Source organism: Ambystoma mexicanum, chromosome 2p (genome assembly GCF_040938575.1).
Source record: "Ambystoma mexicanum isolate Mex_15411 chromosome 2p, UKY_AmexF1_1, whole genome shotgun sequence".
Lineage (NCBI taxonomy): Eukaryota > Metazoa > Chordata > Amphibia > Caudata > Ambystomatidae > Ambystoma > Ambystoma mexicanum.
The window spans coordinates 1,259,495,844-1,259,519,023 of record NC_090923.1 but is presented as its reverse complement, the minus strand read 5'-3'; the positions used below and the strand labels follow the sequence as shown (position 1 = coordinate 1,259,519,023).

The 23,180-nt window shown below is 46.7% G+C and overlaps 3 non-coding genes across 3 annotated transcripts; all 3 read right to left on the bottom strand.

Annotated features, from left to right (window-relative positions):
• Positions 1-1,150: 1,150 nt before the first annotated feature.
• On the bottom strand, positions 1,151-1,257 carry LOC138568580 (U6 spliceosomal RNA). Its single transcript, XR_011302904.1, has one exon. It is a non-coding gene; the product is annotated as a U6 spliceosomal RNA (small nuclear RNA).
• Positions 1,258-13,447: 12,190 nt separating this feature from the next.
• Positions 13,448-13,554, bottom strand: LOC138568579 (U6 spliceosomal RNA). The gene has a single exon (XR_011302903.1). It is a non-coding gene; the product is annotated as a U6 spliceosomal RNA (small nuclear RNA).
• Positions 13,555-19,219: 5,665 nt separating this feature from the next.
• Positions 19,220-19,326, bottom strand: LOC138568578 (U6 spliceosomal RNA). The gene has a single exon (XR_011302902.1). It is a non-coding gene; the product is annotated as a U6 spliceosomal RNA (small nuclear RNA).
• Between the last annotated feature and the right edge of the window lie 3,854 nt (positions 19,327-23,180).

Here is a 23,180-nt window from a genome sequence, read left to right as displayed (position 1 = left end):
AATGGCTCAGCCTTTGCTTTGTGGCCTGTCCGTATATGTCTGTTCTCCAAATTACCTGCCACTGCCCAGGTGTCAGCTGGTGAGATGGAATGACCTCCCAGGAAGCATACTGGCAGATGATTTGCATAGGCACACCCCCTCTCCCTCTCTCTTAGCCCTGCTTACTCCACAGTAGCAAGTATCTGGGGAAAATATAGTGGTCGAGGTGGGGTAGCAGTAACTAGCAACTATGAGAAAGTAAATCTGGGGCACTTGGCGACCTGTGGGAAACAACTGCAGAGCTCAGTGCCCAGAACTTTGTGGCACAGGGAGGAGGTCTGTGGGATTTCAGTAACTTGGAGACATGCAACCTGATCGGGAGTGCTTCAGGTCTCCTTCCTTGCATGTTCCAAGCAACTCAACAAAGCATCAACAGGCTGAGATACCAGCCACAGAGCCCCTTTCCCCTTGATTAAAAGCCTAAAATCTTTTCCATGCAAATACATAGCCACCAAATACCATATTTTCTTTGTTTTCTCTCTCTCTGTCTCTCTCCTCCCTCCCTCCTTCCCTCCCTCCCTCCCTCGCCTCACTCACTCACTCCTTCCCACCCTCCCGCCCTCTCTCTTCCCCCCTCTCCCTCAATCCTCCCATTAATTTTAAGTTTTCATGCACTGCAGCACATTGTGACAATGGTATTTCACAATGGGACTGTTTGAAAGTTACAGAAATCAAAAAAGAAATCAACCAACTATAAGCAGCCACGTCCGGAGTACACTGCTCAGCTCCAATTAAAGATTAAGGCCCAGAAGCAAGTAAAGCTGTAGTTCAGAGCGATCTTTGCAAATATCACCTCAAAGCAGTTTACGCTGGAGTGCAGAACAAGGGGGAAAGTGATAATACTGAGTTTGGTAGAATGGGATAAAAAAAAACAAAAGAAGCATGCCACTTCTAAAAGTACAAGTCAAGAAATTCAAGGGGTCGTGGCTGTTCATTCAGTCAAGAGGATTCACAAGTAAAAGGCTCCTGAGGCATTAGTGTTGAATTTGGCGCAAAATGTATTGTGTTGTCGTGTAATATGAATGAACATACAATTTCAATCTTCATTAAAAAAGATCTATTAAAAAATAAAGACTTGCAAATTAAGAAAGTTTCTGTCCTGTCATGTGCCAAAAATAGTGAATGCTTTACGAATGTGCGTGTCATCCTTTAGAGCAGGGGCCAATTTAATTTTCCCATTATCATTCCAATATTAGTACATGTGTTGCAGAAGCAAGCGCAAAGGGAGAGTCAATCAAACCATTCATTAGGATCTCAGGTCAAAGGTTTGCCATTCCAAATGTCCTTATGTCAGAGGGCAGAAAGTCCAAACACCATTTAGATATCGGGTGGTATGAAATGAAGAGGCAAACAACAATGAATAAGCATTCGTTGCTGCTGTATTGATCTGGTCCTTAAGGGTTTTAGTTTAATGCCAATTATATTTAAAGATAGAAAGATTAATGCTCCAGGGTGCTTGCAAAATGACACCCCCTCCCCATCACAATGGCTGGGTGATGCAAGCCTGAGAGCATCACAATAGACCCATAGACATGAGAAAAACTCTGTACCTCTGAGTGTATGTGGGCCCATGGCTGTATCAAGGACAAGGCAAGAACAGGAGGTGGGTAAGGCGTCAGCACCAGAGGGTGTCCGATTGAGCCCTGTAAGCAACAGATGTTGGACCGTCCTTTAAAAGATTCTGAGGCTGATTTCAATTTTAACTTTGCTGCTGATTTAAGGATTGCTCAACCTTGACCCACGTCTAGTTTGTTTGGATAAGCCCTGGAATTCCTTTACAGCTTGTACTGGTGGGAGATGATGTGAGTTTATCAACTGCAACGGGATATGAGGCTTGTGTGCCACAAAAAGCAGGTCTAGTATTTTTTATAAGAAAGCCACTTTAAGAAGGGAACTTTGGACAACCCTACCGAGAGCAAAAGTATTACACAGGAGGTAAGGGGGTCAGTGGGTCAACTGATACAATAAACTGACTCACAGTCAAATGTGCTAAGTCCAAACACTACCAGTTCCGACATGTTCCAGGCTTTCTGTTTCATTTTTTAACAGATCCATTCCTATGTACCTCTGTGCTTTCAACAGATTTTTCGTTGTAAGGGAGGGACATACAGTAGGCCGTAAAACATTCCTGGGCAGGAAAGACTCTATGTAAAAGCAAGAGTAGCAGACAGCTTAAATGAATCATCAGCAGAACCCTCTACACCTTCCCCAAAAAAACATAACATGATTTCTATGCATGTATGTGCATTGAACAGCGCAAGTAATTTGGTTAATGTCAGTGGATAAATGTCACTTTCCCATAGCGCAGGACAACATCACTTGTACAGGCCCCTTCTGCAAAGGCATTACCGCTGTAGAAAGCAGTGAAAAAGTGAGGCAGTGTGCAGTCACCCCTGACCCTTCACTGCCCTGATCGGCCACGATCGGCCAAGGACCTCTCTATAAGAGCTGAGGGTGGAATTTTTCTGGACCTCGGTAACTTAGGGAGACATGGCTAAATGGATCCTCAATCAACGGCCCAGCCTTTGCTCTGTGGCCTGTCCGAATATGTCTGTTCTCCAAATTACCTGCCACTGCCCAGGTGTCAGCTTGTGAGATGGAATGACCTCCCAGGAAGCATACTGGCAGATGATTTGCATAGGCACACCCCCTCTCCCTCTCTCTTAGCCCTGCTTACTCCACAGTAGCAAGTATCTGGGGAAAATATAGTGGTCGAGGTGGGGTAGCAGTAACTAGCAACTATGAGAAAGTAAATCTGGGGCACTTGGCGACCTGTGGGAAACAACTGCAGAGCTCAGTGCCCAGAACTTTGTGGCACAGGGAGGAGGTCTGTGGTATTTCAGTAACTTGGAGACATGCAACCTGGTCGGGAGTGCTTCAGGTCTCCTTCCTTGCATGTTCCAAGCAACTCAACAAAGCATCAACAGGCTGAGATACCAGCCACAGAGCCCCTTTCCACTTGATTAAAAGCCTAAAATCTTTTCCATGCAAACACATAGACCCCGAATACCATATTTTCTTTGTTTTCTCTCTCTCTGTCTCTCTCTCCTCCCTCCCTCCCTCCCTCCTTTCCACCACCCACAACCCCCCTCCCTCTCCCTCGTCCTCTCCCTACCATTACTTTTAAGTTTCCCTGCACTGCAGCACATTGCGACAATGGTAATTCACAATGGGACTGTTTGAAAGTTACAGAAATCAAAAAAGAATCAACCAACTAAAAGCAGCCAAATCCGGAGTACACTGCTCAGCCACAATTAAAGATTAAGGCCTAGAAGCAAGTAAAGCTGTAGTTCAGAGCGATGTTTGCAAATAGCACCTTAAAGCAGTTTACGCTGGAGTGCACAACAAGGGGGAAAAGTGATAATACCGAGTTTGGTAGAATGGGATAAAAAAACAAAAGCAGCGTGCCACTTCTAAAAGTACAAGTCAAGAAATTGAAGGTGGTGGGGCTGTTCATTCAGTCAATAGGACTCACAAGTAAACGGCTCCCGAGGCATTAGTGTTGAATTTGGCACAAAATGTATTGTGTTGTCGTGTAATATGTATGAACATACAATTTCAATCTTCATTAAAAAAGATGTATTAAAAAATAAAGACTTATCGGCCGCCAGGGGGCGCACGGATGCAGAACTCCTCCGTGTGAGCTCCGCTCCCCTAACCCCCAAAAGTGCCTTGAGCCCCCACTTTTGGCCCCCCCACCCGAGCAACAACGACGGACGGAGCCCCCTGGACCTGGCCCCCGACTTCTGGGCGAAACTCCGACGAAAATCGGAGCGATTTCTCCTGCGAAATCGCCCCGACAAGAGCCGCCCCCTTCGGGCCTCCTACGCAGCACTTCCTCGGGCGCCGAAGTTGCGCGAACTCGCGTACGGCCTACTCGGCCTCCCGCACTCCGAAGCATCACCTCAGTCGACCGCTGCCCCCCCTCCAGATCGCAGGAGAGCTTTCGGGAACCTCGCGGACCGGCTATCGCCAGGTCGGGTGAGTGTCTCCCGCCCGCACTACACGCGCGCTTTCCAGGGCCCCCCGGAGGGCGCCCCCTTTTCTGAGTACAGAGACTGCCGGCAACGCCACCCCACCCCGTCAACGGAGGGGCATCCCGGACCTGCAGGACGCGAAATCTCTTACCACCCCCCATCCAGCAGAGAATCGTCCCCCCCGCGCTGCAGAGCTTGGCGCGGAACTCCCTCACCAGCCAGGCAACACTTCGGACGGGGCCCCGCACCTACAAGCCTGACCCGGGCCTCTCCTAGCCCCTGAAAGTTCACAGGCACAATCCAGACAGACTCCAAAGGCCACACCGGCGCAGGACAGTGGAACCCGAGTGGCTGAGGATATTGAACCAGAGGCCACCACCGGAGACGAACAGTACGAACGGAGGGTAGAGCCCCTGATCCCAGGGCGTGTGCCTCCTCCCGTCTCCCACCCCCGCTCCCTGGGACACCCGAGTCACGCTCCCGTCCCTCACGCCGACAAGCAATCGGGCCCTGGTGCTGAGGGAAAGGCCCCCATCATAGGGGCGTGTGCCTCCTCGCACCCACACACCGTATGAGCACCCGCAGCAAACTCGCCAGGTTTGCATACATCTCCCCAGATCTGGACCCCGATAACGACGGAACAATGGCGACTGAGCACCCCGAGGCGGGTACGGCGGCCACCAAAGGGGACATAGCCGCCCTCCTAAATGAGATCAGAAACATGGGCGCAAACTTAGGAGACAAGCTCGATAGAATGACCCAGCGGGTCGATAACATAGAACAGAGGCTTGAGGGGGTCGAAAACAACCAGGCCTCGACTGATGTAATGGAAACCCAACTGAACCTCAGAATGAGCAACATAGAGAGAAGAGAAGAAGACATCCGACTGAAAATTGACGATTTAGAGAACAGGGAGCGCCGTAATAACCTCCGCTTTTGTGGGATCCCGGAGCGCGAGGGTGAGACGGAATCAGATCTTAGACACACCATAAATGATATCATTAGGATACTAGTTGCCGATGAGAATGTGGACGAGCCCGCAATTGAGCGGGTACACAGAGCCGGTGGCCCAACAGGGGGCCCGAGATCCGTCCTTGCCAAGTTCCATAGATACCAAGACAGAACAAAGATTCTCACGAAGGCTCGATCCGCGGACTCCCTCACCCTCAGCGGGGCCAAGATAACTATCTTTCAAGATCTTTCCTCGCTCACGCTGGCTCTACGACGTCTCTGTAGCCCCCTCACGAAGTGGCTCACGGACCGAGGCACGAGGTACAGGTGGGGATACCCCTTCTCCCTCAACTTTGAGCACGAGGGCAGACGAATAGCGCTCCGATCCGAAGACGACATTCGGAACTGCATTGCGGAGCTCCTGGACCCGGACCCGCGGGAGGAAACACAGAACGACTCGGCACGGGATGGAGAGAGAAGGAGACCCCAGGGCCCGAAGCGGAATAAAGTCAGGGGAGCAAGAAAATATAGACGTCCCAATGACTCCCCGGACGTAAATGGATGAGACGGCACCCACCCGTCACTTGCCCTGAAGAATCTTACTCGGAACCCATGGGCCAGGGAGTTGGTACTCAGTGGTGGGTCGACGTCATGGGCCCGCTGGACACCCTATATTGTGCACTTTCTACTGTCATTTCTGAAGATCGACCAGCGAATGACGTCCATTGTACCCACACGTATCGTTGAATTTTCTTTTCTTTCTCTATTGTATACTTAAGATAACTGTTCTTGTTGCTTGTTATCCTGTGATTGATGTTCAGCAATCAAATGGGGGGGGAGGGGGGCTCAGAACTATGATACGCTACCATGGGGGGAGGGGGTTGCGAGGCTATTACCCTCACAGGCGGTCCGCCGAAAGACCGGCTGAGTGCGTCTGGTCCAACGCGGACGCCATCCACTTCGAGACTCAGTTTCACATGGGGTTGAAAGATGTAGTACTTAGATTGGAACCGAGAACACTGGGTATGATGAACAATACCCGAAAGGAGGGGGAGGGGGGTGGGTTGATCGCAAATTCGATGCCTCGTGAGGCACGAACCATTTATCGATGTACTTCCACTGTGGCAACTAACTTCCGAAGACGACGCGACACACACGATGAACACGCTACTTGCAACAATGACCACAAAAAGTAACGTAGCAGGTGACAGGTACGGCACCCTTAAAATCGGCACTCTCAACGTCAAGGGCCTCAACTCCCCCACCAAGAGGTCTCTTGTATCGCGGGAATTCAAGAGGGCAGGCTTGGACGTCCTCTTTCTACAAGAGACTCGATACTCCAGAGGAGAAGAACGGAGAGTGTTACATCCCAAACTAGGCTCCGAACACTGGGGTTCTGGCCCCCTAAAAAAGGCAGGGGTGGGCATCCTGATCAACAAGGCCTTACAATTCGAGCTCATGAGATCCTGGTCTGACGTGAGCGGAAGATCTATGGTCCTGGTGGGCAATATACAAGGCACCGCTGTCACGCTCGCATCCATCTACGCACCAAACACCGGCCAATCCCGGTTTCTTCATCAAACGATCCCTAAGGTTATGACTGAGGCACAAGGCAAAGTAATCCTGGGTGGGGATCTCAATACGTGGATGGATCCGGAACTCGACAGACAAGCTGGCGACCCCCTTGCAAACACTCCAGTCATCGGCGCACACTCGAGGGCGGCAGATTTGATGGAGGTATACAACTTAACAGATGCCTGGAGACACCGGAACCCGTCACGCGCAGGCTACACCTTCTATTCGACCCCACACGCCACGTACTCCAGGATTGACTATATATATCTAACGCCTGCGCTCACAACGGCAATGACAGACACCGATATATCTCCGGTCACCTGGTCGGATCACGATATGGTGACGGTCACACTGGATCAGATGGCCCTCCCCCGGAGGTCGGTCAAATGGCGCTGCAATGAATCGCTTTTCAGAGACTTGGCTTTTCGAGAACAACTCGAACAGGACATCACCCACTATTTTGAGGAAAATAAGGTGACATCTCCACGAACACAGTCTGGGAGGCGGGCAAAGCCACCTGGAGAGGGGTGCTCATCAGAGACGGTGCGGCCAAAAAAAGGGAACGACAACTGATAGAGAATAGGTTACGGACTGAAATCACCCAACTGGATCAACTGGCACAAACCGCGACTACGGAGAGGCTACACAAGATAGAACAAGCCAATGCCAAAAGGGAGGAACTGCGCCAACTCGAAACTGGAGCCATTGAGCATCGACTCCGATGTCTAAAGCAGAGGCACTATGAACACGGTAATAAGGCGGGGGCACTACTCGCTACCAGACTCCGAGGCCAGCGTCGCGAGAGGTGGGTGCCCGCTATACAAGAAGAAGAACCACCCAGAGTCCGCTGCCCCCCCAATATCCCCGAAGCCTTTGCCACGTTCTATGAGAAGCTCTACACCTCACAAGATGCCCCCGGCCTGGAGGCAATTACGGAATACCTATCGGCGGTTAACATGCCTTCTCTCCCAGCCGATATTGCACAGGCATTGGACTCCCCCATTACAGCAGAGGAAGTTGAAGACGCTATTAAAAGACTCCCGACAGGAAAAGCCCCTGGGAATGACGGTTACACGGCAGGATTTTATAAGACCTTTCAAAGTACCCTCCTCCCCTTCATGGTTGAACTCTTTAATAACATCCTTCATTCTGGAGTAGCCCCCGCGTCCTTCTCAGAGGCCCTGATAGCAGTAATCCCCAAAGAAGGAAAGGACCCGAGGCATTGTGCCTCATATCGTCCGATATCACTGCTAAACATCGACGCCAAAATATACACAAGAATCCTCACAGCCCGTCTAGAGACGCATATGCCCTCGATGATCCACAACGACCAAGTCGGCTTTATCCAGGGTCGACAAGGCGCTGACTCCACTCGTAAGACCCTCCATCTAATACATGAATCAAGAACATCTCCGGACATGCCAACATTGCTCTCAATCGACGCGGAAAAAGCATTTGACAGGGTCGAGTGGCACTTCTTGGAAGCCACGCTGAAGCATATAGGCCTCGGACCAGTCCTCCGTCGAGCGATCAAAGCGGTCTACTCGACCCCGAAAGCCTCAGTGATGGTGAACTCCCAATTTTCGCGCTGGTTCCCACTAACCAGAGGAACGAGACAAGGATGCCCCCTCTCGGCGATACTCTTTGCGCTGTCCCTAGAACCACTAGCCAGAGCTCTCCGGGCGGACTCTGCTGTGGAAGGTATCCGAGTGAACGGAAGGGAATACAAGTTGGCCCTGTATGCGGATGACATCCTGCTGCATGTACTCAACCCCCTGTCGTCAGTCCCGAGGGCGATCCAGCTCATCGAAGAATACGGAACACTATCTGGTTTCAAAATCAATAGGTCTAAGTCCATCCTCTTCCCGCTTAACGTACCCTCCCCTGAACAACAAAGGGAGTTGGCACACCTCGGCCTGACCATACAGGAATCAACGCTGCGCTATCTGGGGATCAATATAACAAGAGATCTTACGCAGCTCTACGAGGCGAACTTCCCCCAGCTCCTAGCTGCCCTAAAGACTGACCTACTGAAATGGAAGCCGCTCACAATCTCCTGGATGGGACGCTTGAACGCTATCAAGATGGTAAGCCTCCCACGCTTTCTGTATCCGTTTCAGGCCCTTCCAGTCACGATCCCAGAACACTTCTTCAGACAGGTTAAGAAAACCATACTCGACTTCCTCTGGGATGGCAGAAAACCACGAATAGCGTACGATGTCCTGATACTACCGAAGGAGCTCGGAGGCGTAGGTCTTCCAGATATAGAAATATATTATCAGGCAACACAATTGAGGATCCTGGTCCCACACCTAAGAGACAGGAAGGACCTCCAGTGGGTCCAGCTGGACAATGACTTTCTCCGCAATGTCACCCTCGCAGAATGGCTATGGGTCCCCAGGAACAAGCTCGTAAAACCATTACGTGAACACCCGATACTGGGCGCCATGTGGAACATCTGGAAGAAGGGTAAGGCTATGACAGGAGTTACAACATGGCCCTCACCCCTGAGCCACCTCTGGTCACCTGGCATCCGTGAGAAGATCCCTGAACACGCCAGGTATCAAGCCTGGTTTGACGCAGGCCTAGAAAGAGTCGGTCAGCTGTGGAGGAAAGAGAAATTCATACCAATTTCGGATCTGGAAGACGCCCTCCAAATTCACCCGATCCCGATCTTCCTGTACCTACGGCTGAAAGGGGTGCTGTCAAGGGAGGAATGGAAAGCCACCACGCGCAGAGACCTAACGCCCTTCGAAATAATCTTAGACACGACCACTGCGACCAAAGGGTTGATATCCAGGATGTATCGAGCTCTGATCACCAAAGACCATTCCCCGATCCTCCGCCTCAAAGGAAGGTGGGAAAAAGATTTCGGCAGAGAGTTCGACCAACAGGCCTGGGACAGGATATGCCACACGCCCGCCAGAGTGTCTATTGCTACTCAATACAAACTGCACGCTGTAAAGCTACTCCACCGTTGGCAGTATGATCCGCTTCGGCTTTCAAAGATGTTCCAAACCTCCGATCCCAGATGCTGGCGCCATTGCGGAGCGAAAGCAGACTATTGGCACATGTGGTGGGGGTGCCCTAAAGTGCGCATTTACTGGCAGGAGGTTCTAGGGTGGATCAAGCGACTAGATGGCATAGACAGAGAACCCTCCCCCCTACTCACGTTGTTCGGTCTTGAGGAGGACGATGACGAATTGATCCATGTGAAAGGTCTGGTATCCCCCCTCCTTCTAGCGGCTAGGGCGGCCCTAGTTATAAAATGGAAATCCCCACGGCTGCCAAACGAGACAGATTGGCTGAAAGTTGCCACCAATATCTACACAATGGAGAAGATAACGGCGGCCCTGCACGACAAGGCCGCGAAACACGAAGAAGCGTGGGGTGACTTCGCAAGCCATTACATGTCAAGACCGAACGCCCACCCAACACCTAGCCAATAAATGCATTCACCAACTGCCTTCCACGATGTATGAAAAATGAGATCCTTATCGTCCAGAGGTCCGTGCCTGTCACACATCCGATCATGCTACCAACGATTCATGATTCACAAAGACAACGACTATCAGATGTTGCCGCGTCGCAAGTTTCTTCAGACTATAGCAGCCATCACGCCACGGAAGTGTTATGAGCAACAAAAGGGGAGGGAGGGAGGGAGGGAAGGGGAGTTACATAGTTCACTCGTCCGGAGTGGACACACGCTTGACTGTATTGTCTTTGTAGTTACGCTATTTGAATCTGAGCTGGGAGAAGATGCAGTAGCGATGTATGGTTCCTATGTATGTTTGAATTTGCTTCTTGCTCATGATTCACCTTTGCTGTTTAAAACCAATAAAGTTAAATTTAAAAAAAAAAAAAAATAAAGACTTGCAGATTAAGAAAGTTTCTGTCCTGTCGTGTGCCAAAAATAGTGAATGCTTTACGAATGTGCGTGTCATCCTTTGAAGCAGGGGCCAATTCAATTTTCCCATTTTCATTCCAATATTAGTACATGTTTTGCTGAGGTACATAGGAAGTTAAGTTCAGTTAAGAAATGAAACAAAAAGCCTGGAAACATGTTGAAACAGGTAGGATTTGGACTTACAATAAACTGATTCACAGTCAGATGTGCTATCCCTTGACCCACTGACCCCCCTACCTTTTGTGTAATCCTTTCGCCCTCAGCAGGGTTGTCCAAAGTTCCTTACTTAAAGAGACTTTCTTATAAAAATGATCCTAGACCTGTTTTTTATGGCCCACATGCCTCATATCCCGTTGCTCTTGATAAACTCACATCATCTCCCACCAATACAAGCTGTAAAAGATGTCAAGGGCATAGCCAAGGAAACTAGACGTGGGCTGAAGGTTGAGCAATCCTTAAATCAGCAGCAAAAATAACATTGAAATCAGCCTCAGAATCTCTTAAAGGATGGGCCAACACTGGTTGCTTGCAGGGCGCAATCGGGCAGCCTCTGGTGCTGACGCCTTAAGGCAAGCGCAAAGGGAGAGCCAACCAAACCATTGATTAGGACCTCTGGACTTTCTGCTCTTTGACATAAGGACATTTGTTATGGCAAACATTTGACCAAACCCCATTTAGATGTCGGATGTTATGGGATTAAGCGGCAAACAGCAATTCATCAGCATTCTTTGCTGCTGTATTGATCTGGTCCTAAAGGGTTTGGTTTAATGCCAATTATATTTAAAGATAAAAAGATTCATGCTCAAGGGTGCTTGCAAATCGACACCCCCTCCCCATCACGATGGCTGTGTGATGCAAGCGTAAGAGCATCACAGAAGACCCATAGACATGAGAAACACTCTGTACCTCTGAGTGTATGTGGGCCCATGGCTGGATCAAGGACAAGGCAAGAACAGGAGATGGCTTAAGGTGTCAGCACCCAGGCTGCCCCATTGCGCGCTGCCAGCAACAGATATTGGACCATCCTTTAAGAGATTCTGAGGCTGATTTCAATGTTAACTTTGCTGCTGATTAAAGGATTGCTCAACCTTCGACCCGCGTCTAGTTTGCTTGGCTTAGCCCTGAAAATCTTTTACAGCTTATATTGGTGAGAGATGATGTGAGTTTATCGAGAGCAACGGGATATGAGGCATGTGTGCCACAGAATGCAGGTCTAGGATCTTTTATATGAAATCCACTTTGGAAAACCCTACTGAGAAAAAAAGGATTACACAAAAGGAAAGGGGGTCAGTGGGTCAAGGGATAGCACATCTAACTGTTAGTTAATTGTAAGTCCAAATCCTACCCGTTTCCACATTTTTCCAGGCTTTTTGTTTCATTTCTTAACAGATCCATTCCTATGTACCTCTGTGCTTTCAACAGAGTTTTCATTGTAATGGAGGGACATACAGTATGACTTAAACATGCCTGGGCAGGGAAGACTATGTAAAAGCAAGAGTAGCAGACAGCTTAATAAATCATCAGCAGGACCCTCTAGACCTTCCCCAAAAAAACATAACATGATTTCTATGCATGTATGTGCATTGAACAGCGCAAGTAATTTGGTTAATGTCAGTGGATAAATGTCACTTTCCCATAGCGCAGGACAACATCACTTGTACAGGCCCCTTCTGCAAAGGCATTACCGCTGTAGAAAGCAGTGAAAAAGTGAGGCAGTGTGCAATCACCCCTGACCCTTCACTGCCCTGATCGGCCACGATCGGCCAAGGACCTCTCTATGAGAGCTGAGGGTGGAATTTTCTGGACCTCGGTAACTTACGGAGACATGGCTAGAGGGATCCTCAATCAATGGCTCAGCCTTTGCTTTGTGGCCTGTCCGTATATGTCTGTTCTCCAAATTACCTGCCACTGCCCAGGTGTCAGCTGGTGAGATGGAATGACCTCCCAGGAAGCATACTGGCAGATGATTTGCATAGGCACACCGCCTCTCCCTCTCTCTTAGCCCTGCTTACTCCACAGTAGCAAGTATCTGGGGAAAATATAGTGGTCGAGGTGGGGTAGCAGTAACTAGCAACTATGAGAAAGTAAATCTGGGGCACTTGGCGACCTGTGGGAAACAACTGCAGAGCTCAGTGCCCAGAACTTTGTGGCACAGGGAGGAGGTCTGTGGGATTTCAGTAACTTGGAGACATGCAACCTGGTCGGGAGTGCTTCAGGTCTCCTTCCTTGCATGTTCCAAGCAACTCAACAAAGCATCAACAGGCTGAGATACCAGCCACAGAGCCCCTTTCCCCTTGATTAAAAGCCTAAAATCTTTTCCATGCAAATACATAGCCACCAAATACCATATTTTCTTTGTTTTCTCTCTCTCTGTCTCTCTCCTCCCTCCCTCCTTCCCTACCTCCCTCCCTCACTCACTCACTCCTTCCCACCCTCCCGCCCTCTCTCTTCCCCCCTCTCCCTCTCCCTCAATCCTCCCATTAATTTTAAGTTTTCATGCACTGCAGCACATTGTGACAATGGTATTTCACAATGGGACTGTTTGAAAGTTACAGAAATCAAAAAAGAAATCAACCAACTATAAGCAGCCACGTCCGGAGTACACTGCTCAGCTCCAATTAAAGATTAAGGCCCAGAAGCAAGTAAAGCTGTAGTTCAGAGCGATCTTTGCAAATATCACCTCAAAGCAGTTTACGCTGGAGTGCAGAACAAGGGGGAAAGTGATAATACTGAGTTTGGTAGAATGGGATAAAAAAAACAAAAGAAGCATGCCACTTCTAAAAGTACAAGTCAAGAAATTCAAGGGGACGTGGCTGTTCATTCAGTCAAGAGGATTCACAAGTAAAAGGCTCCTGAGGCATTAGTGTTGAATTTGGCGCAAAATGTATTGTGTTGTCGTGTAATATGAATGAACATACAATTTCAATCTTCATTAAAAAAAGATCTATTAAAAAATAAAGACTTGCAAATTAAGAAAGTTTCTGTCCTGTCATGTGCCAAAAATAGTGAATGCTTTACGAATGTGCGTGTCATCCTTTAGAGCAGGGGCCAATTTAATTTTCCCATTATCATTCCAATATTAGTACATGTGTTGCAGAAGCAAGCGCAAAGGGAGAGTCAATCAAACCATTCATTAGGATCTCAGGTCAAAGGTTTGCCATTCCAAATGTCCTTATGTCAGAGGGCAGAAAGTCCAAACACCATTTAGATATCGGGTGGTATGAAATGAAGAGGCAAACAACAATGAATAAGCATTCGTTGCTGCTGTATTGATCTGGTCCTTAAGGGTTTTAGTTTAATGCCAATTATATTTAAAGATAGAAAGATTAATGCTCCAGGGTGCTTGCAAAATGACACCCCCTCCCCATCACAATGGCTGGGTGATGCAAGCCTGAGAGCATCACAATAGACCCATAGACATGAGAAAAACTCTGTACCTCTGAGTGTATGTGGGCCCATGGCTGTATCAAGGACAAGGCAAGAACAGGAGGTGGGTAAGGCGTCAGCACCAGAGGGTGTCCGATTGAGCCCTGTAAGCAACAGATGTTGGACCGTCCTTTAAAAGATTCTGAGGCTGATTTCAATTTTAACTTTGCTGCTGATTTAAGGATTGCTCAACCTTGACCCACGTCTAGTTTGTTTGGATAAGCCCTGGAATTCCTTTACAGCTTGTACTGGTGGGAGATGATGTGAGTTTATCAACTGCAACGGGATATGAGGCTTGTGTGCCACAAAAAGCAGGTCTAGTATTTTTTATAAGAAAGCCACTTTAAGAAGGGAACTTTGGACAACCCTACCGAGAGCAAAAGTATTACACAGGAGGTAAGGGGGTCAGTGGGTCAACTGATACAATAAACTGACTCACAGTCAAATGTGCTAAATCCAAACACTACCAGTTCCGACATGTTCCAGGCTTTCTGTTTCATTTTTTAACAGATCCATTCCTATGTACCTCTGTGCTTTCAACAGATTTTTCGTTGTAAGGGAGGGACATACAGTAGGCCGTAAAACATTCCTGGGCAGGAAAGACTCTATGTAAAAGCAAGAGTAGCAGACAGCTTAAAAGAATCATCAGCAGAACCCTCTACACCTTCCCCAAAAAATATAAAATTATTTCTCTGCATGTATGTGCGTTGAACAGCGCAAGTAATTTGGTTAATGTCAGTGGATAAATGTCACTTTCCCATAGCGCAGGACAACATCACTTGTACAGGCCCCTTCTGCAAAGGCATTACCGCTGTAGAAAGCAGTGAAAAAGTGAGGCAGTGTGCAGTCACCCCTGACCCTTCACTGCCCTGATCGGCCACGATCGGCCAAAGACCTCTCTATAAGATCTGACGGTGGAATTTTTCTGGACCTCGGTAACTTAGGGAGACATGGCTAAATGGATCCTCAATCAACGGCCCAGCCTTTGCTCTGTGGCCTGTCCGAATATGTCTGTTCTCCAAATTACCTGCCACTGCCCAGGTGTCAGCTTGTGAGATGGAATGACCTCCCAGGAAGCATACTGGCAGATGATTTGCACAGGCACACCCCCTCTCCCTCTCTCTTAGCCCTGCTTACTCCACAGTAGCAAGTATCTGGGGAAAATATAGTGGTCGAGGTGGGGTAGCAGTAACTAGCAACTATGAGAAAGTAAATCTGGGGCACTTGGCGACCTGTGGGAAACAACTGCAGAGCTCAGTGCCCAGAACTTTGTGGCACAGGGAGGAGGTCTGTGGGATTTCAGTAATTTGGAGACATGCAACCTGGTCGGGAGTGCTTCAGGTCTCCTTCCTTGCATGTTCCAAGCAACTCAACAAAGCATCAACAGGCTGAGATACCAGGCACAGAGCCCCTTTCCACTTGATTAAAAGCCTAAAATCTTTTCCATGCAAACACATAGCCCCCGAATACCATATTTTCTTTGTTTTCTCTCTCTCTGTCTCTCTCTCCTCCCTCCCTCCCTCCCTCCCTTCTTTCCACCACCCACAACCCCCCTCCCTCTCCCTCGTCCTCTCCCTACCATTACTTTTAAGTTTCCCTGCACTGCAGCACATTGCGACAATGGTAATTCACAATGGGACTGTTTGAAAGTTACAGAAATCAAAAAAGAATCAACCAACTAAAAGCAGCCAAATCCGGAGTACACTGCTCAGCCACAATTAAAGATTAAGGCCTAGAAGCAAGTAAAGCTGTAGTTCAGAGCGATGTTTGCAAATAGCACCTTAAAGCAGTTTACGCTGGAGTGCACAACAAGGGGGAAAAGTGATAATACCGAGTTTGGTAGAATGGGATAAAAAAAGAAAAGCAGCGTGCCACTTCTAAAAGTACAAGTCAAGAAATTGAAGGTGGTGGGGCTGTTCATTCAGTCAATAGGACTTACAAGTAAACGGCTCCCGAGGCATTAGTGTTGAATTTGGCGCAAAATGTATTGTGTTGTCGTGTAATATGTATGAACATACAATTTCAATCTTCATTAAAAAAGATGTATTAAAAAATAAAGACTTGCAGATTAAGAAAGTTTCTGTCCTGTCGTGTGCCAAAAATAGTGAATGCTTTACGAATGTGCGTGTCATCCTTTGAAGCAGGGGCCAATTCAATTTTCCCATTTTCATTCCAATATTAGTACATGTTTTGCTGAGGTACATAGGAAGTTAAGTTCAGTTAAGAAATGAAACAAAAGCCTGGAAACATTTTAAAATAGGTAGGATTTGGACTTACAATAAACTGATTCACAGTCAGATGTGCTATCCCTTGACCCACTGACCCCCCTACCTTTTGTGTAATCCTTTCGCTCTCAGCAGGGTTGTCCAAAGTTCCCTACTTAAAGAGACTTTCTTATAAAAATGATCCTAGACCTGTTTTTTATGGCCCACATGCCTCATATCCCGTTGCTCTTGATAAACTCACATCAAGTTAAGAAATGAAACAAAAAGCCTGGAAACATTTTAAAATAGGTAGGATTTGGACTTACAATAAACTGATTCACAGTCAGATGTGCTATCCCGTGACCCACTGACCCCCCTACCTTTTGTGTAATCCTTTCGCTCTCAGCAGGGTTGTCCAAAGTTCCCTACTTAAAGAGACTTTCTTATAAAAATGATCCTAGACCTGTTTTTTATGGCCCACATGCCTCATATCCCGTTGCTCTTGATAAACTCACATCATCTCCCACCAATACAAGCTGTAAAAGATGTCAAGGGCATAGCCAAGGAACATAGACGTGGGCTGAAGGTTGAGCAATCCTTAAATCAGCAGCAAAAATAACATTGAAATCAGCCTCAGAATATCTTAAAGGATGGGCCAACACTGGTTGCTTGCAGGGCGCAATCGGGCAGCCTCTGGTGCTGACGCCTTAAGGCAAGCGCAAAGGGAGAGCCAACCAAACCATTGATTAGGACCTCCGGACTTTCTGCTCTTTGACATAAGGACATTTGTTATGGCAAACATTTGACCAAACCCCATTTAGATGTCGGATGTTATGGGATTAAGCGGCAAACAGCAATTCATCAGCATTCTTTGCTGCTGTATTGATCTGGTCCTAAAGGGTTTGGTTTAATGCCAATTATATTTAAAGATAAAAAGATTCATGCTCAAGGGTGCTTGCAAATCGACACCCCCTCCCCATCACGATGGCTGTGTGATGCAAGCGTAAGAGCATCACAGAAGACCCATAGACATGAGAAACACTCTGTACCTCTGAGTGTATGTGGGCCCATGGCTGGATCAAGGACAAGGCAAGAACAGGAGATGGCTTAAGGTGTCAGCACCCAGGCTGCCCCATTGCGCGCTGCCAGCAACAGATATTGGACCATCCTTTAAGAGATTCTGAGGCTGATTTCAATGTTAACTTTGCTGCTGATTAAAGGATTGCTCAACCTTCGACCCGCGTCTAGTTTGCTTGGCTAAGCCCTGAAAATCTTTTACAGCTTATATTGGTGAGAGATGATGTGAGTTTATCAAGAGCAACGGGATATGAGGCAAGTGTGCCACAGAATGCAGGTCTAGGATCTTTTATATGAAATCCACTTTGGAAAACCCTACTGAGAAAAAAAGGATTACACAAAAGGAAAGGGGGTCAGTGGGTCAAGGGATAGCACATCTAACAGTTAGTTAATTGTAAGTCCAAATCCTACCCGTTTCCACATTTTTCCAGGCTTTTTGTTTCATTTCTTAACAGATCCATTCCTATGTACCTCTGTGCTTTCAACAGAGTTTTCATTGTAATGGAGGGACATACAGTATGACTTAAACATGCCTGGGCAGGGAAGACTATGTAAAAGCAAGAGTAGCAGACAGCTTAATAAATCATCAGCAGGACCCTCTAGACCTTCCCCAAAAAAACATAACATGATTTCTATGCATGTATGTGCATTGAACAGCGCAAGTAATTTGGTTAATGTCAGTGGATAAATGTCACTTTCCCATAGCGCAGGACAACATCACTTGTACAGGCCCCTTCTGCAAAGGCATTACCGCTGTAGAAAGCAGTGAAAAAGTGAGGCAGTGTGCAGTCACCCCTGACCCTTCACTGCCCTGATCGGCCACGATCGGCCAAGGACCTCTCTATGAGAGCTGAGGGTGGAATTTTCTGGACCTCGGTAACTTACGGAGACATGGCTAGAGGGATCCTCAATCAATGGCTCAGCCTTTGCTTTGTGGCCTGTCCGTATATGTCTGTTCTCCAAATTACCTGCCACTGCCCAGGTGTCAGCTGGTGAGATGGAATGACCTCCCAGGAAGCATACTGGCAGATGATTTGCATAGGCACACCCCCTCTCCCTCTCTCTTAGCCCTGCTTACTCCACAGTAGCAAGTATCTGGGGAAAATATAGTGGTCGAGGTGGGGTAGCAGTAACTAGCAACTATGAGAAAGTAAATCTGGGGCACTTGGCGACCTGTGGGAAACAACTGCAGAGCTCAGTGCCCAGAACTTTGTGGCACAGGGAGGAGGTCTGTGGGATTTCAGTAACTTGGAGACATGCAACCTGGTCGGGAGTGCTTCAGGTCTCCTTCCTTGCATGTTCCAAGCAACTCAACAAAGCATCAACAGGCTGAGATACCAGCCACAGAGCCCCTTTCCCCTTGATTAAAAGCCTAAAATCTTTTCCATGCAAATACATAGCCACCAAATACCATATTTTCTTTGTTTTCTCTCTCTCTGTCTCTCTCCTCCCTCCCTCCTTCCCTCCCTCCCTCCCTCGCCTCACTCACTCACTCCTTCCCACCCTCCCGCCCTCTCTCTTCCCCCCTCTCCCTCAATCCTCCCATTAATTTTAAGTTTTCATGCACTGCAGCACATTGTGACAATGGTATTTCACAATGGGACTGTTTGAAAGTTACAGAAATCAAAAAAGAAATCAACCAACTATAAGCAGCCACGTCCGGAGTACACTGCTCAGCCCCAATTAAAGATTAAGGCCCAGAAGCAAGTACAGCTGTAGTTCAGAGCGATCTTTGCAAATATCACCTCAAAGCAGTTTACGCTGGAGTGCAGAACAAGGGGGAAAGTGATAATACTGAGTTTGGTAGAATGGGATAAAAAAAAACAAAAGAAGCATGCCACTTCTAAAAGTACAAGTCAAGAAATTCAAGGGGTCGTGGCTGTTCATTCAGTCAAGAGGATTCACAAGTAAAAGGCTCCTGAGGCATTAGTGTTGAATTTGGCGCAAAATGTATTGTGTTGTCGTGTAATATGAATGAACATACAATTTCAATCTTCATTAAAAAAGATCTATTAAAAAATAAAGACTTGCAAATTAAGAAAGTTTCTGTCCTGTCATGTGCCAAAAATAGTGAATGCTTTACGAATGTGCGTGTCATCCTTTAGAGCAGGGGCCAATTTAATTTTCCCATTATCATTCCAATATTAGTACATGTGTTGCAGAAGCAAGCGCAAAGGGAGAGTCAATCAAACCATTCATTAGGATCTCAGGTCAAAGGTTTGCCATTCCAAATGTCCTTATGTCAGAGGACAGAAAGTCCAAACACCATTTAGATATCGGGTGGTATGAAATGAAGAGGCAAACAACAATGAATAAGCATTCGTTGCTGCTGTATTGATCTGGTCCTTAAGGGTTTTAGTTTAATGCCAATTATATTTAAAGATAGAAAGATTAATGCTCCAGGGTGCTTGCAAAATGACACCCCCTCCCCATCACAATGGCTGGGTGATGCAAGCCTGAGAGCATCACAATAGACACATAGACATGAGAAAAACTCTGTACCTCTGAGTGTATGTGGGCTCATGGCTGTATCAAGGACAAGGCAAGAACAGGAGGTGGGTAAGGCGTCAGCACCAGAGGATGTCCGATTGAGCTCTGTAAGCAACAGATGTTGGACCGTCCTTTAAAAGATTATGAGGCTGATTTCAATTTTAACTTTGCTGCTGATTTAAGGATTGCTCAACCTTGACCCACGTCTAGTTTGTTTGGATAAGCCCTGGAATTCCTTTACAGCTTGTACTGGTGGGAGATGATGTGAGTTTATCAACTGCAACGGGATATGAGGCTTGTGTGCCACAAAAAGCAGGTCTAGTATTTTTTATAAGAAAGCCACTTTAAGAAGGGAACTTTGGACAACCCTACCGAGAGCAAAAGTATTACACAGGAGGTAAGGGGGTCAGTGGGTCAACTGATACAATAAACTGACTCACAGTCAAATGTGCTAAATCCAAACACTACCAGTTCCGACATGTTCCAGGATTTCTGTTTCATTTTTTAACAGATCCATTCCTATGTACCTCTGTGCTTTCAACAGATTTTTCGTTGTAAGGGAGGGACATACAGTAGGCCGTAAAACATTCCTGGGCAGGAAAGACTCTATGTAAAAGCAAGAGTAGCAGACAGCTTAAAAGAATCATCAGCAGAACCCTCTACACCTTCCCCAAAAAATATAAAATTATTTCTCTGCATGTATGTGCGTTGAACAGCGCAAGTAATTTGGTTAATGTCAGTGGATAAATGTCACTTTCCCATAGCGCAGGACAACATCACTTGTACAGGCCCCTTCTGCAAAGGCATTACCGCTGTAGAAAGCAGTGAAAAAGTGAGGCAGTGTGCAGTCACCCCTGACCCTTCACTGCCCTGATCGGCCACGATCGGCCAAAGACCTCTCTATAAAATCTGAGGGTGGAATTTTTCTGGACCTCGGTAACTTAGGGAGACATGGCTAAATGGATCCTCAATCAACGGCCCAGCCTTTGCTCTGTGGCCTGTCCGAATATGTCTGTTCTCCAAATTACCTGCCACTGCCCAGGTGTCAGCTTGTGAGATGGAATGACCTCCCAGGAAGCATACTGGCAGATGATTTGCATAGGCACACCCCGTCTCCCTCTCTCTTAGCCCTGCTTACTCCACAGTAGCAAGTATCTGGGGAAAATATAGTGGTCGAGGTGGGGTAGCAGTAACTAGCAACTATAAGAAAGTAAATCTGGGGCACTTGGCGACCTGTGGGAAACAACTGCAGAGCTCAGTGCCCAGAACTTTGTGGCACAGGGACGAGGTCTGTGGGATTTCAGTAACTTGGAGACATGCAACCTGGTCGGGAGTGCTTCAGGTCTCCTTCCTTGCATGTTCCAAGCAACTCAACAAAGCATCAACAGGCTGAGATACCAGCCACAGAGCCCCTTTCCACTTGATTAAAAGCCTAAAATCTTTTCCATGCAAACACATAGCCCCCGAATACCATATTTTCTTTGTTTTCTCTCTCCTCCCTCCCTCCCTCCCTCCCTCCCTCCCTCCTTTCCACCACCCACAACCCCCCTCCCTCTCCCTCGTCCTCTCCCTACCATTACTTTTAAGTTTCCCTGCACTGCAGCACATTGCGACAATGGTAATTCACAATGGGACTGTTTGAAAGTTACAGAAATCAAAAAAGAATCAACCAACTAAAAGCAGCCAAATCCGGAGTACACTGCTCAGCCACAATTAAAGATTAAGGCCTAGAAGCAAGTAAAGCTGTAGTTCAGAGCGATGTTTGCAAATAGCACCTTAAAGCAGTTTACGCTGGAGTGCACAACAAGGGGGAAAAGTGATAATACCGAGTTTGGTAGAATGGGATAAAAAAACAAAAGCAGCGTGCCACTTCTAAAAGTACAAGTCAAGAAATTGAAGGTGGTGGGGCTGTTCATTCAGTCAATAGGACTTACAAGTAAACGGCTCCCGAGGCATTAGTGTTGAATTTGGCGCAAAATGTATTGTGTTGTCGTGTAATATGTATGAACATACAATTTCAATCTTTATTAAAAAAGATGTATTAAAAAATAAAGACTTGCAGATTAAGAAAGTTTCTGTCCTTTCGTGTGCCAAAAATAGTGAATGCTTTACGAATGTGCGTGTCATCCTTTGAAGCAGGGGCCAATTCAATTTTCCCATTTTCATTCCAATATTAGTACATGTTTTGCTGAGGTACATAGGAAGTTAAGTTCAGTTAAGAAATGAAACAAAAAGCCTGGAAACATGTTGAAACAGGTAGGATTTGGACTTACAATAAACTGATTCACAGTCAGATGTGCTATCCCTTGACCCACTGACCCCCCTACCTTTTGTGTAATCCTTTCGCTCTCAGCAGGGCTGTCCAAAGTTCCCTACTTAAAGAAACTTTCTTATAAAATGATCCTAGACCTGTTTTTTATGGCCCACATGCCTCCTATCCCGTTGCTCTTGATAAACTCACATCATCTCCCACCAATCAGTGCTCCAATTGTGACCAATTTGTACTGACCAAACATTTGCACTACGTTTCTTAAAAATATTTAGCTCGATATCCTGAACCCACTGGTAATGTTTATTTAATCCTTGACTGGTCATATCTGCCTGACAAATGTCCTACTGACCACAACCAATGTATGGCATTAGGTTTTGTGTAAAATATTTTTTGAACCGAGAAAAGAGGTTCCAAATCCTTCTGAATTTTCTTTTTATATTCCTAACTACTTTTTCACCAATGTAACATGCCCCAGGTGCTTTACAATTAACTATTTGCCATTACATGCCAAAATAATTCTTAAGAGTTAGGATCCAAAGCCCTGTTGAAGTGATCTGTAAATCCAACCATGTAATGACCAGTATAAATCAATATTATGTCATCGTATTTCTCCATTAAGTTAGCAACATTTGAAAATATGTATCATATTTAAAAAAAATTCAGAGAGAACAAGTCTAAAACAAAAAACTTCTTTTGCATATTCAAACAAGCTATATATATAAAGACCTGATAATTACAATAAATGATATAAACATAGCATCCATGCATGTCCACACAGGAAATTAACAAAATCTTCATTGACTCTCATTTTGCAGGCATACATTGTGCTTCCTCATGCACAACTTCTTCATTCATTGAGGGGTGGGTAAATGTAAACGTGATATTTTATCAGCCTCCAGCATTCGGGGGATCCCATTTCACAGACATCTTCTTGCCTTCTAATATGTGTACGGAGGTCTTCATACAAAACTGAAGAGGGCAGCTTATGTGTATTTTGGACATCTGCCTCTCTCCCTATCGGACAAACCCTTACTTTAAGAGGTATAATGACTTAATGTGGCAAATTTAGTTACCTCACACCCCACTATCCACATGGGCAGTGCCGTACATCCCCCCATCCTAACCCCCATTAACACAAGTATTTCTCTTTAGCAGGGGAGGCCGAAATCGGGCTTACACTGAAATTCAATTTATGATTAGCAGACAATCACTGATGCGTTTTTAAAACATAAGTACAAAATCTTAACTTGGCTGACACCTTC